At 41.9% G+C, this 17,715-nt stretch overlaps 1 protein-coding gene across 1 annotated transcript in view; it reads right to left on the bottom strand.

The window, feature by feature from the left end:
* PCSK2 (proprotein convertase subtilisin/kexin type 2) overlaps positions 1-17,715 on the bottom strand; it is a 326,775-nt gene that overhangs the window by 124,569 nt on the left and 184,491 nt on the right. The window lies entirely within an intron of this gene.

The raw sequence follows: 17,715 nt of genomic DNA, 5'->3' as shown, positions 1-17,715 counted from the left end.
GATGATGCAATCTTTCTTGCTGAAAGTGAAGAGGACTTGAAGCACTTAGTAATGAAGATCAAAGACCACAGCCTTCAGCATGGATTATACCTCAACATAAAGAAAACAAAAATCCTCACAAATGGACCAGTGAGCAACATCATGATAAACGGAGAAAAGATTGAAGTTGTCAAGGATTTCATTTCACTTGGATCCAGAATCAACAGCCATGGAAGCAGCAGTCAAGAAATCAAAAAGACTCATTGCATTGGGCAAACCTGCTGCAAAGGACCTCTTCAAAGTGTTGAAGAGCAAAGATGTCACCCTGAAGACTAAGGTGCGCCTGACCCAAGCCATGGTATTTTCAATCACGTCATATGCATGTGAAAGCTGGACGATGAATAAGGAAGACCGAAGAAGAGTTGATGCCTTTGAATTGTGGTGTTGGCGAAGAATATTGAATATACCATGGACTGCCAAAAGGATGAACAAATCTGTCTTAGAAGAAGTACAACCAGAATGCTCCTTAGAAACAAGGATGGCGAGACTGCGTCTTACATACTTTGGACATGTTGTGAGGAGGGATCAGTCCCTGGAGAAGGACATGCTTGGCAGAGTACAGGGTCAGCGGAAAAGAGGAAGACCCTCAACGAGATAGATTGACACAGTGGCTGCAACAATGAGCTCAAGCATAACAATGATTATGAGGATGGTGCAGGATGGGGCAGTGTTTCGTTCTCTTGTGCATAGGATCACTATGAGTCAGAACCGAGTCCATGGCACCTAACAACAAACAACAACATATAGCGATTATATGGACACATATAAGTTTTATAGAAAAATTGCATATGCATATAATTCAACACGGGTTAATTTCATTTGATCACCGAAATTTTAAGAATTGTGTATTGTAAACCCCATTTTACAGATAGGAAAACTGGGGCTCTGTGAGGTCATATAGTTTGCTCAAGATTTTTCAGCCAGAAGCAGTGAGTCAGTACTAGAAATGAGATCCTCTGACTCAACTCATTCTCTTCTCTCTGATCTGCACAACATTTGCAGTTCATTCCTATGATTAAAAAGTAAAGAAAAAAAAATGAGACTCTGTGCACCTTGCTTATCCTAGCATCTTTGGCACTGAGTGGGAGCAATAAGATTTAAGATATATTAAATGGCAGCAAGATCAGGATTAACAACTGGGGGTGTACTGAGGGCTTTGGGTTGCTACCCTCTTGTGCATCCGTAATAAGTCAAGCTCAAAAACTTGTCGCTAGTCTTCTTGCTTGTCTCTTTTTGCTTCAGACAGTTAATCTCTGCTTTGGTGATTCTTTTAAGGATAACCTTACTAAGAGGAGAAGGTGGAAATAGAGTATTAGGACCTCGGAAGATAAGCAGAAACGAAGCACAAAGCACATTGCAAATATCTCAGTGTTTGTATCTGGAAAAAGCTAAGTGCATCAGTTCCCTTTTACGAAGAAGTTGTTTGAGTCTTACCTTTGAACAAGGCCAATTTTATGTTCCCAGCTAATGTGAAATGTGACAAAAAAGGACTGATCCTCAACTGTTACGGAGAAAGATTAAATGCACTTCTGGTTCCTTGCACAGCTATTCATCATTTTAATTGGTTTTGAAGCCAAAAATCTTTGACAGCATTTGTGATGGGAACCTAACTTCATAATTCATAAACTCTGGACAGGCGATTACGGTCTTCATTTGGAGGCTGTGCACACACCTTATTAAGTTGCTACAAGGATGGAACACCTGAATCTGCATTAATCACACAATTGCTTTGCTGCAAGGAGGTTTCAGCAGTTCAATCATGTACACTGGTCCCCTGAGGAGGAAATACTCTACTCCAGACCTTCGGGGAGTCCCCGGGTGCTGCAGATGGTTAACAAGCTCCACTGCTAACTGAAAAGTTGGAATTTCAAATCCAACCCGAGGCATCTTGGAAGAAAGTCCTGGCTATTTACTTCCAAAAAATCAGCCATTGAAAACCCTGTGGAGCATAATTCTACTTTGACACACATGGGGCACTATGAGTCAGAGTCAACTCGGTGGGAACTGGTCAAGACCTTTTGGAGATGAAATACCCCCAACTCACACTGTTCCTGGCCATCCCTGCTTCCACCGCCTTTCTTGGCATTTTCAGTAACTATGAAGACAGCTCATCTAATGACAATTCCATGACCCCTTCATCTCTAACAACCTTCCCTTTCATTCCATCTCTGTGTCTTTCTTGACTTTCTCATAACCCAGCATGGTGCCAGCATTTATATCACCAAGACTTTCATTTTATTCTCCGACCTCCATCGCTTGTTCTCCCAGTTCTCTAACCACCAATATGGGTGGGGCCTGCCAATCCCTTGCCCACTCTTTTTTTTTGTCTGCCAATGTCTCCATTTCCTTTTGCATTTGCATGTTTCCTGTCAGTATTGAACTACACAGTCCCCAGAGCTTTCAGGGCTAAGTTCTCACGCCTTAGCTTCACATGCAAGGCCGTTCAGGAACTGCTTGCTGCCAGTTTCTCTCTCACTCAGGTGTCGCCAAACTTCTTCTGTAAAAGGTTAGATGGTGAATATTTCAGGCGTTGGAGGCCATATGGTCTCTGTTGCGACCACTCAACTCTTCCTCTGTGGTGAGAAAGCAGCCATAGACAGTACATAAACAAGTGGGTGTGGCTGTGTTCCAGCAAAAATTTATTTCCAAGAAAGAGGCAATGGGTGGGCTATATTTTGCCAAAGTTAGCTTTATCTTTTCCCATTCCCCTATAGACGTCTCCATCCACCCATATCTTCCATGTTGTTCCCTCTGTGTGGAATTCTCTCCTCCCTTCTGCTGGCTAACTAGAGGTCAGCTGAGATAGAGGGTTGATAACCCCTGCTCTTCATTACACTGCACCCTGAATAGATGTCTCCCCACAAAACTTGCCTCACTTTCCCCCCCCCTTCAAGGGCAGGGACTGTGCCTGTTACCTGATATCACTATGCACATGGCAGACATTCAATAAATGTGCTGAATGAATAAACTAAGCCAAGAGATTGAACTATTTTGTTGATTCCAGTGTCATTGGACATTACGTGAGTTATCAGGTACAGCGAGCTAATTTTCTCTACATTAACAAAATCGTTAAAATGAGATTGCATTTGGAATTGGGCGAACACCACACTTATGTTTCCCAAGGGTACCAAATAATCAAACAGCCAATTTGTCATTACTTGTACTTTTGTACATTTAATTTGGACATCTCAAACCTCCTTTTTAATATACCAGAGCTGTATCCTTTTTATTCATTCCACTTTAGCTATGGCAGGGCTGGAAGCACCATTACTTACATCTTTGAATTGCGTTTTGCCCTTATTATTTTAGAAAAACAAATGAAAAGGGGGAAAATGAAATCGCTGATACTCGAGTTAAAAACCACCCCTCATCTGTCGGTTTGTTGTACTGTGGGAGCTTGCGTGTCGCTGTGATGCTGGAAGTTACCCCACTGGTATTTCAAATACCAGCAGGGTCACCCAGGGGGAACCCACTTGGCGGCATCTAACAACAACAATAACAACAGCAACAACAAAGAGTTAAAAATAGGGTCTCATAAACTTAGTACAATTGAGACGAGTTGGAAGTTGGTAGGTGCATCGAAAACAGCAGATCTTTATCCCCAAATGAATACAGGGAGTCATTGGGTTTATCTCATCCGTGTATTCAATTGTGATAGGAAAGAAGAAAAAAATTAAAAAGTTTACCTTTTTGAAGATAAATAATAAAAAACGTGTCTAAAAGTTGAGGTGGAATAGGTATTGTATAATTACAACCGTTTTTATAATTCATTTTTAGGTTTCTGGGAATATAATCCTGCATTGTAGCTGCCTATCTGTTGTTCAAATTTGGTGACTGTCTAAAACATTTTTTAAAAAGAGGAGCAAAAATTTCAAATGGAAAAATAATCAGAATTTTATTTAAATTTATCATGTACTTAAAAATCCCAAGATATTTCTGGCTATAAAGCTTTATGAAATTTTGAAGACACAAAAATTAATGGAAAAATTGAAGGAAATAAAGTGTTGTGGCTTAGCTTGACCTAGATCCTAAAACAAAGATGGCCAAGTGACTTTTTTGGACTCATTGGATTGAAGGTGTCAGAATCCACGTACTGAATTTCTTATCCTATTCAGGAGGAGCACAGCTGGGATGGACAGCCGGGCAAGGCCAGATTACAACCTGTTCACTCCTAGACCAGTGCTATGTAAGTGAAAGCAGTGTTCATAAAGAAAAGCATCCTTAACCCCAGGGACAGTTTAACTGTTGCTGGGTTCCCTGTACTCCCAGGACAGCTCCATTTTCTAGAGATTAAGTAGCATTTGGGTTACTGCATGGGCCAACAATCCTAAGAGAAATGAAATTCTAGTTTCACACAAAAACGATTTATGTGAATGTCTATGACGATCTTAGTCATAATTGCCCAAACTGGAAATGACCGAAATGTCCCGCAACTGGGGAATGAACAAACAAACTGTGGTACATCTATACAATGAAATACTACGTACCAATACAAAGGAAAAATTATTTATATACGAAGCTCCGTTGGTGAACCACAAATGCATGAAAGAGACTCAAGAGGCTACATACAGTATGATTCCATTTCTATGGCATTTTAGAAAAGGCAAAGCTATACCAAAAGAACCCACTGCCTTCGAGTCAGCTCATTTAGAAAAGGCAAAGCTATACCAAAAGAACCCCCTGCCTTCGAGTCAGCTCCAACTCATAGCGACCCTATAGGACAGAGTAGAACTGCCCCATAGAGTTTTCAAGGAGCGCCTGATGGATTTGAACTGCAAACTTTTTGGTTAGCAGCTATAGCACTTAATCACTATGCCACCAGGGTTTCCAGCAGAGATATAGGGACAGAAAATAGACCCGTGGCTACCAGGGGCTGAGGGCAGGGGTCGGGGAGTGATTAACTACAAAGGGGCAGCACTGGGGAATTTTGGGGGGGATGTTCTGTTACATGATTTTATGCATTTGTTAAAACTCATAGAACAGTGTGCCAAAAAGAGTAAATTTTACTTTACGTAAGTAAGGTGAATTAAAAAATAGCAATGGTCTACCATACTAGAGCAATTTTATGTGATAATTAGCAAAGTGCTCTTACTCCGTTGGAGTTTTTTAGATAATTTCTATAGGTAGCTTTGGAACATACTGCTTTTTCTCTCCAATAGTTACATTTATTATTATTTTTTGGTCTCTTCTATGGGGTGGCCATGAGTGGAAATCAACTTGACCGCAACAAGTTAAGGGGTAAAAAAGAACCATTTGCCACAAAATGGACTACTGGTTGGGTCCGGAATCTCTTTGATTTGGCCGACAAGGTGTTACCAGCGCTGCCTGGGGCGCTCTTCCTGCCTGTGAATTTCATCACAGGCTCAGGCTTAGTTTCCTTTTGGGACGCATTCTCTCAGGTTCAGAAAGAGTTTAACTCCATTTGAGGAAAAAATAAAATACCTTGGGGCATGCAACAAAAATGTGTTTGTTAGAAAGTGTTCTGTTCCCTGGCGGGTGAGCTACACGCATAGAAGTTCTTTGGGGTGCATGGTGAGATGGATTTCTCGGGCCCTGAGAGCACAGCATACTTTCTGGAGGGTGAGAGCTGCTCCCTCAGTTCCTGTCTTTTGCCTCCACCAGTAGCTCATTACTCAGCCTTTGAGTTAAGGCTTGGCTGGCAGGAGAGGTTCCCTTCAATTCATCTTCATTTCTGGTTAATTACTGTAATTGATACAACACTGTTCCTATCCCTAAATCTATTAACCAGCAAATGTTCAAGTCATAGGTTCTCAACTCTCATTAATCTCATTGTTTTAGAGTTGTTTTTAAAATCATGTGTTTTATTCCCTCATCGTGGAAAGCGTGAGTCAGCAGTGAACATAAGGACACATTGGCTACAAATGTATGTCTGCTTTTCAAGGGCATCGGAAAGTCTTTGACAATCGAGACGTGGTCTTGAATTGATTTTCTCTCTCTTTGAGATTAAAATGAGAAGTGATGCTCCTGGAAGGACTGGAGGTTGGTGCCACCTTTATGGAGAATAATTTGATAAGGTTTATCAAAAATTAAAATTACATGTACTCCTTGACCCAGGGGGGTCCATGGGTGGTGCAAAGGGTTAACACCCTTGGCTGCTAACCAAAAGGTTGGAGTCTACCCAGAGGCAACTCGGAAGAAAGGCCTGGAGCACAGCTCTGCTCTGACACACGTGGGGTCACACACGTGTTGGGATCGTCTCGACAGCAACTGGTTTGGTTTCCTTGACCCAGAAATTTCACTTCTATTCATTTATTCTAAAGAGATAGTCACACAAGGATTTAAAGAACTATGTTTAAAGAAATGTATTTATTACATGTTTATAATTGTGAAACAGTCAGGGGCGGGGGCAGGGGGGACCAAAATGCCAGTCATTAGGTACTTGGTGGAGTGGATTACGATATACACATAACTCTGGGGGCAGAATATGTTCTTACATAAAGGATCTACTCTATGATTCCAGCTTTGGAAAAAAGTCTGGAAGGATCCAGACAAAACTGCTACAAGACCAAAATTGGAAGGTGAGTGGGCTTTGGCAAGGAGGAGCCGGAGAGGGAGAGGAGGGAAACTGCAGCTTTTATTTTATCTGCCCTTCTGCAACGTTTAAATCTTGTTTATGATGAGCAAGCCTCACTTCTATATTAAAAACGCAAATATGTAAAAAAGCACGAGCGATACATTCCTAGGCATATGATAGCAATCATTAACTCTATCCACTTCAGCCCGCACAGCAATGGGAGGTTTTCCAAGTGTCTCGACAGCTGTTATCTTCCTTTGGCTTGAGACAACCTGGGGAGGTGGTCAGGCAACTGTTATCTCCCAAGTGGGCAGTGAAGATATGGAGGCTTAAATTACCCAGGACACAGCAGGTTTCCACTCTTTCTTCCCAGACTTACAGGGCATTTTCCATAGTAATTGATTTCTAAATTGGTTCTTTTGCTACTAGGTTATTTTTCAAATAGCATTTTTTATTGAGGTATAATTTACATACAGTAAAATATGTGATCTTAAGCATGTAGGTCGATGAATTTTTGGCAAAGTATATGGGGCACTGGGTTTTTTTATATGAGAGCAGTGATGGTTCAGTGGAAGAATTTTTTCTTTTTTTAAATTGTACTTTAGATGAAGGTTTACAGGGCAAACCAGCTTCTCATTAAACAGTTTGTACGCATATAGTTTTGTGACATTGGTTACCAACCTCACAACATGTCGACACTCTCCCTTTCTTGACCTCAGGTTCCTGTTACCAGCTTTCCTGTCCCTTCCTGCCTTTTCATCCTTGCCCCTGGGCTAGTGTGCCCCTTTAGTCTTGTTTTGTTTTATGGGCCTGTCTAATCTTTGGCCGAAGGGTGAACCTCAGGAGTGACTTCATGACTGAACTAAAAGGGTGTCCTGGGGCCATACTCTCGGGGTTTCTCCAGGCTCTGTTAGACTAGCAAGTCTGGTCTTTGTGTGTGTGTAAGTTAGAATTTTGTTCTACATTTTTCTCCAGCTCTGTCTGGGACCCTCTACTGTGATCCTTGTCAGAACAGTTGGTGGTGGTAGCCGGGCACCATCCAATTGTGCTGGGCACAGTCTGGTGGAGGCTGTAGTACTTGTAGTCCATCAGTCATTCAGACTAATCTTCCCCTTGTATCTTTGGTTTTCTTCATTCTCCCTTGCTCCAGATGGGGTGAGACCAGTGGAGTATCTTAGATGGCCACTCACAAGCTTTTAAGATCCTAGACGCTACTCGCCAAAGCAGAACGTAGAACATTTTCTTTATAAACTGTGTTACACCGACTGAGCTAGCTGTTCCGCTCAGTGGAAGAATTCTTGCCTTCCACGAGGGAGACCAGGTGTGATTCCTGGCCAACGCACCTCACGTGCACCACCACCCATCTGTCAGTGGAGACTTGTGTGTTCTTATGATGCTGAACAGGTTTCAGTGGAACTAAGACAGACTAGGAAGAAAGGCCTGGCAATCTACTTCTGTAAAATCAGCCAATGAAAACCCTATGGATCACAGTGATCTTATTTACAACTGATCATGGGGACGGCTCAGCACTGGGCAGCGTTTTGTTCCATTGTGCTTGGGGTTAGCATGAGTCAGGGGCCAACTCCACAGCGGCTAACAACTACAAACCGTCACTCCATCCAAGATACAGACCACGCTCATCACCTTGGAAAGGTTCTCGCATGCCATTCTCAGTTAATCTCCACCCACCTCAGGCAACTACTGTCCTGATTTCTATCACTATAATTGAATTCTGCCTGTTTTAGGACTTCATGTAAATGGAATCATACAGTATATGCTATTTTGTGTTTGACTTTTTTTCCTAACATAGTGCACCCATTTTGTCGCATGCATCAGTAGTTTGTTCTTTTTGTTGTGGTATAGTATACCATTGTATGAACATGTTGTTGTTGTTAGGTGCCAAGGAGTCAGCTCTGACTCATAGGAACCCAATGTACAATAGAATGAAACTGGGTCCTGTGCCATCCTCACAATCATTAATATGTTTGAGCCCATTGTTTCGGCCACGGTGTCAATCCAACTTTTTGAGGGTCTTCCTCTTTTTCGCTGACCCTCTGCTTTACCAAGCATGATGTCCTTCTCCAGGAACTGATCCCTCCTGATAACATGTCCAAAGTATATGAGATGAAGTCTTGCCATCCTCACTTCTAAGGAGCATTCTAGCTGTACTTCTTCTAAGACAGATTTTTTCATCCTTCTGGCAGTCCAAGGTATACTCAACATTCTTTGCCAACACCATAATTCAAAGGCATCAATTCTTCTTCAGTCTTCTTACTCATTGTCCAGCTTCTGCATGCGTGTGAAGCAACTGAAAACGCCATGGCTTGAATCAGGCGCACCTTAGTCTTCAAAGTGACATCTTTGCTTTTTAACACTTTAAAGAGGTCTCTTGCAGCAGATCTGCCCAATGCAACACATCGTTCCATTTCTTGACTGCTGTTTCCATGGCTGTTGATTGTGGATCCAAGTAAAATGAAATCCTTGACAGCTCCATTATTTTCTCCATTTGTCATGATGTAGCTTATTGGTCCAGTTGTGAGGATTTTTGTTTTCTTTATGTTGAGGTGTAATCCGTACTGAAGGCTGTAGTCTTTGATCTTCATCAGTGAGTGCTTCAAGTCCTCTTCACTTTCAGCAAGCAAGGTTGTGTCATCTGCATATCACAGGTTGTTAATGAGTCTTCCTCCAATCCTGATGCCCCGTTCTTCTTCATATAGTCCAGCTTCCTGTGTTATTTGCTCAGCATACACATTGAATAAATATGGTAAAAGGCTACAACCCTGACACACACTTTTCCTGATTTTAAACCACACAGTATCCCCTTGTTCTGAACATACCACAGTTTTATTTATCTATTCGCTTCTTGATGAGCATTCAAATTATTTCCAATTTTCGGCTAATATATAGGGTCGCTATGAGTCAGAATCGACTCGACGGCAGTGGGTTTTGGGTTTATGAATAAAGCTGCTATAAACATTCTTGTATATGGTCATTCTTTCTGTGAGTGTTTGTTTTCATTTCTCTTGGGTAAAAACTCAGGAGTAGAATTGCCCATCATATGGTAAGAGTGTTCATAAGAAGCTACCAAACCTCTTTCCAAAGGGATTGTACCATTTTACATTCCCACCAGCCATGTATGGGGTTGCACACAAGATTTGTCCTCTGCCGAGGCCCTGTAGAGGAAAGGTTGCAGGAACCTTTCAGTGACAGCAAACCCTGTACAACCCTTAGCTTCCCAATGCCCAGGCTCTCCCCATATTACAGAGATATAAGAAAAACGGGCCATGTTCCTTGCCCAGGAGGCTAGACCAGATAACTACTTTCTCTGTTCTTTCGCTGGTGGTTCCTGGAGCTGCTCAGCCTAAGAAATCTCCAGGCCTGAGCATATTTTCACATCCTTTCCACGTACTGAAGAGCATTTATTTTTTTAGATTCATGCATTGTTTTTCATTTGAGAAATCTCCCTCTTTCTTTCCCATTCTTCCTTTCTATCAGTTGCTGTAGGAATACACAGAGTCATTATACCAAAAAGAATTAGTTGATATGCAACCATTTCAAGAGGTGGCATATGATCAGGAACCGATGGTACTGAAGGAAGAAGTCCAAGCTGCACTGAAGGCACTGGCGAAAAACAAGACTTCAGGAATTGATGGAATATCAATTGAGATGTTTCAACAAACAGATGCAGCGCTGGAGGTGCTCACTCATCTATGCCAAGAAATATGGAAGATAGCTTCCTGGCCAACTGATTGGAAGAGATCCATATTTATGCCTCTTCCCAAGAAAGGTAATCCAACCGAATGTGGAAATTATAGAACAATATCATTAATATCAGAAGCGAGCAAAATTCTGCTGAAGATCATTCAAAAATGGCTGCAGCAGTATATCGACAGGGAACTGCCAGAAGTTCAGGCTGGTTTCAGAAGAGGACTGGAACCAGGGACATCATTGCTGATGTCAGATGGATCCTGGCTGAAAGCAGAGAATACCAGAAGGATCTTTACCTGTGTTATATTGATTATGCAAAGGCATTTGACTGTGTGGATCATAACAAAGTATGGATAACATTGTGAAGAATGGGAATTCCAGAACACTTAATTGTGCTCATGAGGAACCTTTACATAGATCAAGAGGCAGTTGTACAGACAGAACAAGGGGATACTGATTGCTTTAAAGTCAGGAAAGGTGTGCGTCAGGGTTGTATTCTTTCACCATACCTATTCAATCTGTATGCTGAACAAATAATATGAGGAGCTGGACTATATGAAGAAGACTGGGACATCAAGATTGGAGGAAGACTCGTTAACAACCTGCGTTATGCAGATGACACAACCTTGCCTGCTGAAAGTGAAGAGGACTTGAAGCACTTAGTAATGAAGATCAAAGACCACAGCCTTCAGCATGGATTACACCTCAACATAAAGAAAACAAAAATCCTCACAACTGGACCAATAAGCAACATCATGATAAATGGAGAAAAGATTGAAGTTGTCAAGGATTTCATTTTACTTGGATCCGCAATCAACAGCCATGGAAGCAGCAGTCAAGAAATCAAAAGACTCACTGCATTGGGCAAATCTGCTGCAAAGGATCTCTTCAAAGTGTTGAAGAGCAAAGATGTCACCCTGAAGACTAAGGTGCGCCTGACCCAAGCCATGGTATTTTCAGTCACATCATATGCATGTGAAAGCTGGACAATGAATAAGGAAGACCGAAGAAGAGTTGATGCCTTTGAATTGTGGTGTTGGTGAAGGATATTGAATATACCATGGACTGCCAAAAGAAGGAACAAATCTGTCTTAGAAGAAGTACAACGAGAATGCTCCTTAGAAGCAAGGATGGCGAGACTGCATCTTACATACTTTGGACATGTTGTCAGGAGGGATCAGGCCCTGGAGAAGGACATCACGCTTGGCAGAGTGCGGGGTCAGCGGAAAAAAGGAAGACCCTCAACGAGGTGGATTGACACAGTGGCTGCAACAATGAGCTCAAGCATAACAACGATTGTAAGGATGGCGCAGGACTAGGCAGTGTTTTGTTTGGTTGTGCATAGGGTCACTATGCATCGGAGGTGACTCGACGGCACCTAACAACAACAACATCAGTTGCTGTGTGCAGATATTCACAGCCGTCTGAACCTATGGCCCAGCTATCCCTCCCCAAATCCTCTGCTACAAGCACAGACAGCTCCAACATTTCCCTGGCCATGGTGTGCCCTCCACAGGCCATGCACAGGGGCATGGTAGGGGTGGAGTGTATCTATTTTTATGATCTTCCTACTTGTATGGGAAGTGAATTTTTCCATCTAGGGTAGTAATATATAGTAAAACCAGTTGCCGTCAAGTCAATTCCAACTCACGGAGATCCCACGTGTGTCAGGGTAGAACTGAGCTCCATGGGGTTTGGAGTACATTACCAGGCCTTTCTTCCAAGGCCCCAAGCTTTAAAAACCATATATTAAGTTAAAATAATGAGTTACTAAGTAAAAATGATTAAAACAAATAATAGCACAGTGAGTCATGAAAATCTAGGCATGATTTCATATTTAGAAAATCCTTTTTTCTCATTAGCTTTTAAAGACACTCTGAGCAATGTGCTTTATCATCACAATCAAAAGAGACTTGCCGAGCAGCCGTTGTCACTCAGAGTATAATGAGCCCCGAAGCAGACAAGGGTCCCTGGTTGGGATGGAACATCAGTGATACTTTTACTAAGTATACTCCTGTCAAAATCCTTGTAATATCTAACTCTCCGTGATGTGAAAAAAGCCCAAGCATTCAATTAATTTCCAGCTCAACGCTGCATGCTTTCTGATTAAGCATCATAACTGCTATTGGGAGCTCTCTGTGGGCTGGACAGGCTTCCCGTTGTGATGGATCGAGGCGTGAAGCTTGCTGCTGGCAGCTCTGCTGTGTTCCCACCCACCATGCCCCCTGCACCCTGGTGCCTGAGCTTACCCGGAGCCCTGATGATGCCTGTGTTATTTAACGGTATTTCTGTCTACTCTTTTTAGAGGTAGCTGTGTTACAGAACAGTACTTCCTTCATCTTATCTGAACTGCTCCTGAGTTTTGTTTTTGTTTTTTAAGAGGAAGAAGGAAGTAGTATTTAATGAGTGTCTCTCAAGTACAGGGTACTTTAAATACATTTTCTCACCTTTTTAATGGTTGTAAAAATATATATAACACAACATTTGCCATTTCAACATTTTTCAGGTGCACAATTTAGTGATATCAACTACATTAATCATATTTTGCAACCATCATCCATAATTGTTGCCCAGTTTCCCCTCAATAAACAGAAACTCATTGCCTCCTAAATAGTAGATCCCTCTCTCTCCCTCCCTCCCTCCCGGAAACCACTATAAAAGCTGGTCTCTATACATTTGCCTATTGTCATTTTATACAAGTGAGATCCCACAATGTTTTTTATTTTATGATTGGATTATTTCACTCAGTGTAATGTTTCCAAGGTTCATCCATGTTGTAGCATGTATCAGCACGTAGCTCTTTATGGCTGAGCAGTATTCCAGGGTATGTGTGTACCACATTTCGTTTATTCATTTTCTTTTTTTTAGCACAAAAGCTCTTGCTCAAATAATCTTTCTAGAAAGGCTTTCCCTAGGGTTCCCCTGCTTCAATTTTCTCCTGCCAATCCATCTCAACTGCAGACAGATCTTTGAAAAATGCCAAATCCAGGCTTGCCATTACTCAAACTTTCTAAAGATTCCCTTTGCTCCTAGGATGGAGTCATCCATCCTTATGGCTCTCAAGTTCCACAGATCAGATGTCTTGATACACAACTCCCTCCCCCTACAACACCCGCTGGCCTTCGTCAGATTTTAGAAAGGGTGCACAAGCGGTTCCCTCTGCCTGAATCCCTTCTTCCCCTCTGCCACCAGATACAGTAGTGGACTAAGCCCTCCTCACCCTGAAGGCATCAGCGTAGGTGTCCCTTCCCCAGGGCTGCCTTCTCTCACCCAGCAGACCAGATCGAGTTTCTGGATTAAACACATTCATAGTGCCAGAGCTCTCCCATCGCAGCAATGCACCACACTTGTCGATAAACAATTACTTCTGTAGTTATTTGCTCAGAGTCTCTTTTCCCCTCCAGATGCCAAGGTCCTTGAGGGCAGAACTATGTATGCTTTATTCACCAACTTATCTCTGCCTCCAAGCTGGTCCCCAGTGATCCTAGCCTCTGGGAATTCAAGACCTTGCATATAGCTCCTCACAATGAACCAGGCTGACCCATATATACAATAGGATATTGCAGAAATGACAGCATGTGACTTCCAAGACTAGATCATAAAAGACATTGTAGCTTTCTTGGAGCTCCCCCTCTTGGATGGCTTGCTCTGGGGGAAGTCAACTGCCATGTTGTGAGGATTCATAGATCTTGTGGCTTTAAAAGTAACTATTTCTGGAAACTTCTTTTGAACACAGTGCTGAGAGTCAGATCTGACTACTAGACTTTTGTTGGCCGAGTGACTTTAATTGAATCACATAACCTCATAGAACTCCCACCCCTCCATTTGGCATTTGCCTAATGTGCATGAAAATTACAAACTCAACCTACCTGAGTTTTTCTCAAGATAAAATGAGAAGAAAACAATTTATCTGTATCCTCATAGTTTGTGAAAGGCCAAACAAGGGGAAAAATTGATGCCTCCTGTCAACCACCACCAGGGGAATCATCTTGGAAGCAGATCCTCGGCCTTAATTGATGCAATCCCCGCTGACATCTTGACTGCAACCTCCTGAAAGACCTCGAACCAGAGCCACCTAGCTAAGCCACTCCCAATTGCTAACCTATAGAAACTATGAGATTAGAAAACAAATTCTTATTTTATGATGCCAAGTTGTAGAGTAATTTGTCGCACAGCAGTAGGTAACTACTATGCCACAGTTCCTGGCGTGGTATACCAAACCCCAAACCAAACCTGTGGCTGCCGATTCGATTCCGACTCATAGCGACCCTACAGGACAGGGTAGAACTGACCCACAGGGTTTTCAGGGAGTGATTGCTAGGTTGGAACTGCTGACCTTTTGGTTAACAGCTGAGCTCTTAACCACTGTGCCACCAGGGCTCCTAGCATAGCATAGTATAAAAAAACACTCATAAATTATTGTTGAATGAATAAATACAAATATGCTGTCTTTTTTTTTTTTTTAATTTGAGGAATGTGCAACTCTGAGAGGTTGATTTAACTTGCCCCAACTCACAGTAACTAAACAGTAGAGGCAGGGTTGGAGCTAGGTCTACCTGTCTGCACGAACGTCATTGGTGTCATTTCTACAATACTGTTTTATCACTCCTGAAGAGAAAAAGCTTAACATCTAACTGTTCAGATTTTACTGATCACACTAAAGACAGGGATACACACTGGTTATTTAGCACAAAGGGAGCAGTGGTGGTTCAGTGGTATTATTCTTGCCATCCATGCCAGAAACCTGGGTTCGATTCCCAGCCAAGGAACGTCAGGCACCGTCACCACCCATCTGTCAGTGGAGGCTTGTGTCTTGCTATGATGCTGAACAGGTTTCAGTAGAGCTTCCAGACAAAGACAGATGAGGAAGAAAGGACTGACGATCTACTTCCTTAAAATCAGCCAGTAAAAACCCTGTGGAACACTACAGTCTGATCTGCAACCTGTCAAGGGAATGCACAAGACAGGGCAGTGTTTCCTTTCATAAGGCAACGGGTTGCCACGTGTTTAGGGCTGGCTCCGTGACAGTTAACAACAACAACAACAACAACAACAACAACAATTTAGTACAAAGATCCCAAAAGTGGGGTGTGCTCATCCCAGGGGATATGCAAGATCCATTGGGGTATGGAGAGAAAATACTATAATTTCATTTATTTTAATTTTATCCTTTAAAATTTTGTTCATGAATGTTTTGTAATGTACAGAGTCCACTACTACAGCAGTGCGCATGTATAATGTGTGAATAAATGACTGTGCGTATATCGGGAGAGCCGGCTCAAACGTTTTTACTGATAGAGGTGTGTGCTTAACAGTTTGGAGAGCTCTGATTTCATAAGCGTAGCAGACAGTGTTGGGGCCCCACCCATAACTTCTTACTGTTAGCATTTCAGTGCACACTGACTCAACTTCTCTCAGCATGCTCATCTATTTTGGGAGCCCAATCTTCCCTTGATTGCAGCAGCCCAGCAGTATGGGAAATCTACCCCCACCCAACCTAGTATTACTCCTCAGCCAATGACTAGTAGGAGTTGGTGTGTTAATGCCACAACGCTTTCTCCCTCCTGTGTTCTCAACTATCTCCTCCTGAATGTTTCCCAAGCAGAACTGAGCTCCAGTTGCCCACAGTGGCAGCTCCCTTTTAGCGTACCCTGAACTGACTTGCTTTCTTGTCTCATTTCCCCGCCCCTCTACCAGTGCTTACAGGGATCACCTCCCAAAGAAACTACTAGTCTTTGAATCCATGTCTCAAGGTCAGCTTCTGGGGGAACCAAACTATGAATGCAAGACTTTGCAGTCACTCAGTCGCAGCGATTAATGTTGCGAGCCTCCTGTGTGGGAAAGGAGGCTAACTTTGACTTTATGTCTGTCATTCTCAAGAGCAAATTAACTAGATTCAAACTATTTGGCAATTTCATTTCTTTACGAAACTAATTCAGCTTTTGTTTCTTAATCAGTGATTTTATGGGAAGGGAGGAGAGTGTCATAAAGTTTTAGAGTTATGTCAGACAAGTCTGATTTTCTCCATTTACAATGAGGACGCAATGTCCCTGAAAGGTTTAGCAGCTTACTAGACGCCACACAACTAGAAAGTGGTATGGCTGCAATTGGACCTGCATTGCGGCTCTCTGGGCTCATGTTTCCAACAAAACCACTTTCCTATATATTAATACGCAAATCGTTAAATCAGGACATCAGCATTTTTTAAACATTTAAACTTTTTTTTTTAAGGCCCAAATAGCAAAAATTTTAGATTTTGCAGGCCATATGATATCTGTCACAAGGACTCAGCTTTGCTGTTGTCACATGAACGTAGCCATAGAAAATATGTAAACAAATGAGTGTGTTTGTGTTCCATAAATAAAATTTTATTTACAGATGGCCAGTCTCTATTTGTAGTTTGCCAATCCCTAGGTTAGATTATAGAGTCTCTGGGTGGTGCAAACAGTTAAGAACGTTACCAGCCAAAGGTTGGTGGTTCGGGTCCACCCAGGGGCACTGTAGAAGAAAGGCCTGTGGATCTACTTCTGAAAGATCACAGCCATTGAAAACCCTATGGAGCACAGTCCTACTCTGACACATATGGGGTCACCATGAGTTGGAATTGACTCAAAGGCAACTGGTTTGTTTGGTTTTGGTTTAGGTTAGATCATAGAGAAGTCAAAGGTATTCTTGTCTTTACGTTTAGAGAAATATTTTAGTTTTTCAGGCTTTCCTTATACTCTTTAGTGTTTGTGGAATAATTCAACTTTAAGTAATGTGTACTCACTTAAATACATGTTAAGCAGGCCTTTCTGAGACCAAAGAATAGCTTACTCTCTCCGAAGATGTATCATTGCCATCTGTCTTGCTCTCATATTTCTGTTGTGTCAGTCTTCCTGGCACTGGGGAGCTTGTGTTCTAGCCACTGCTTATAGTACACATGGCATATGTAGGCAAGATTTCCTCACCAAAATATGGAAATAAGAGTGTATTTTTTTCATTGTGTCAATATTAATTACTCTTGATTTAGTGTTCAATATGATTTTCTATATTAATTTCAACCCAATGGGATAAGTCTAATTTGGAACGATAAGATTCATTTGCATTTAAATTGATATTTTAAGCATCTACTGTGAGGCACTGGGTTTTTTTTTTTTTTTTTTTTTTTTTACTGTGAGGAACAAATGGCATCCATGCTTATAAGTATTGTTTCCAGGGAAGGTTTGTTTTCCTTTGGAAGGATTTGAAAATGTGGTTCATTGAGTTTAATATTAATAATAAGACACAATAATACCACATGTTTCCCAAGAAAGCCCTGTGAATAGAGCTCCTGTTTTGGGGCATTCCTTTCTCCCAGTGGAATTGTGGATAAACAAAGCTTATTAGCTATGAATATATCCATGTATATCTTGTTTTTCAGTGTTCAAAAATCTTCTAGATGCTTCACTGAG

Source organism: Elephas maximus, chromosome 25 (genome assembly GCF_024166365.1).
Source record: "Elephas maximus indicus isolate mEleMax1 chromosome 25, mEleMax1 primary haplotype, whole genome shotgun sequence".
Taxonomy (NCBI): Eukaryota; Metazoa; Chordata; class Mammalia; order Proboscidea; family Elephantidae; genus Elephas; species Elephas maximus.
The sequence above is the reverse complement of the archived record's forward strand: the minus strand, read 5'-3'. Positions and strand labels throughout refer to the sequence as shown.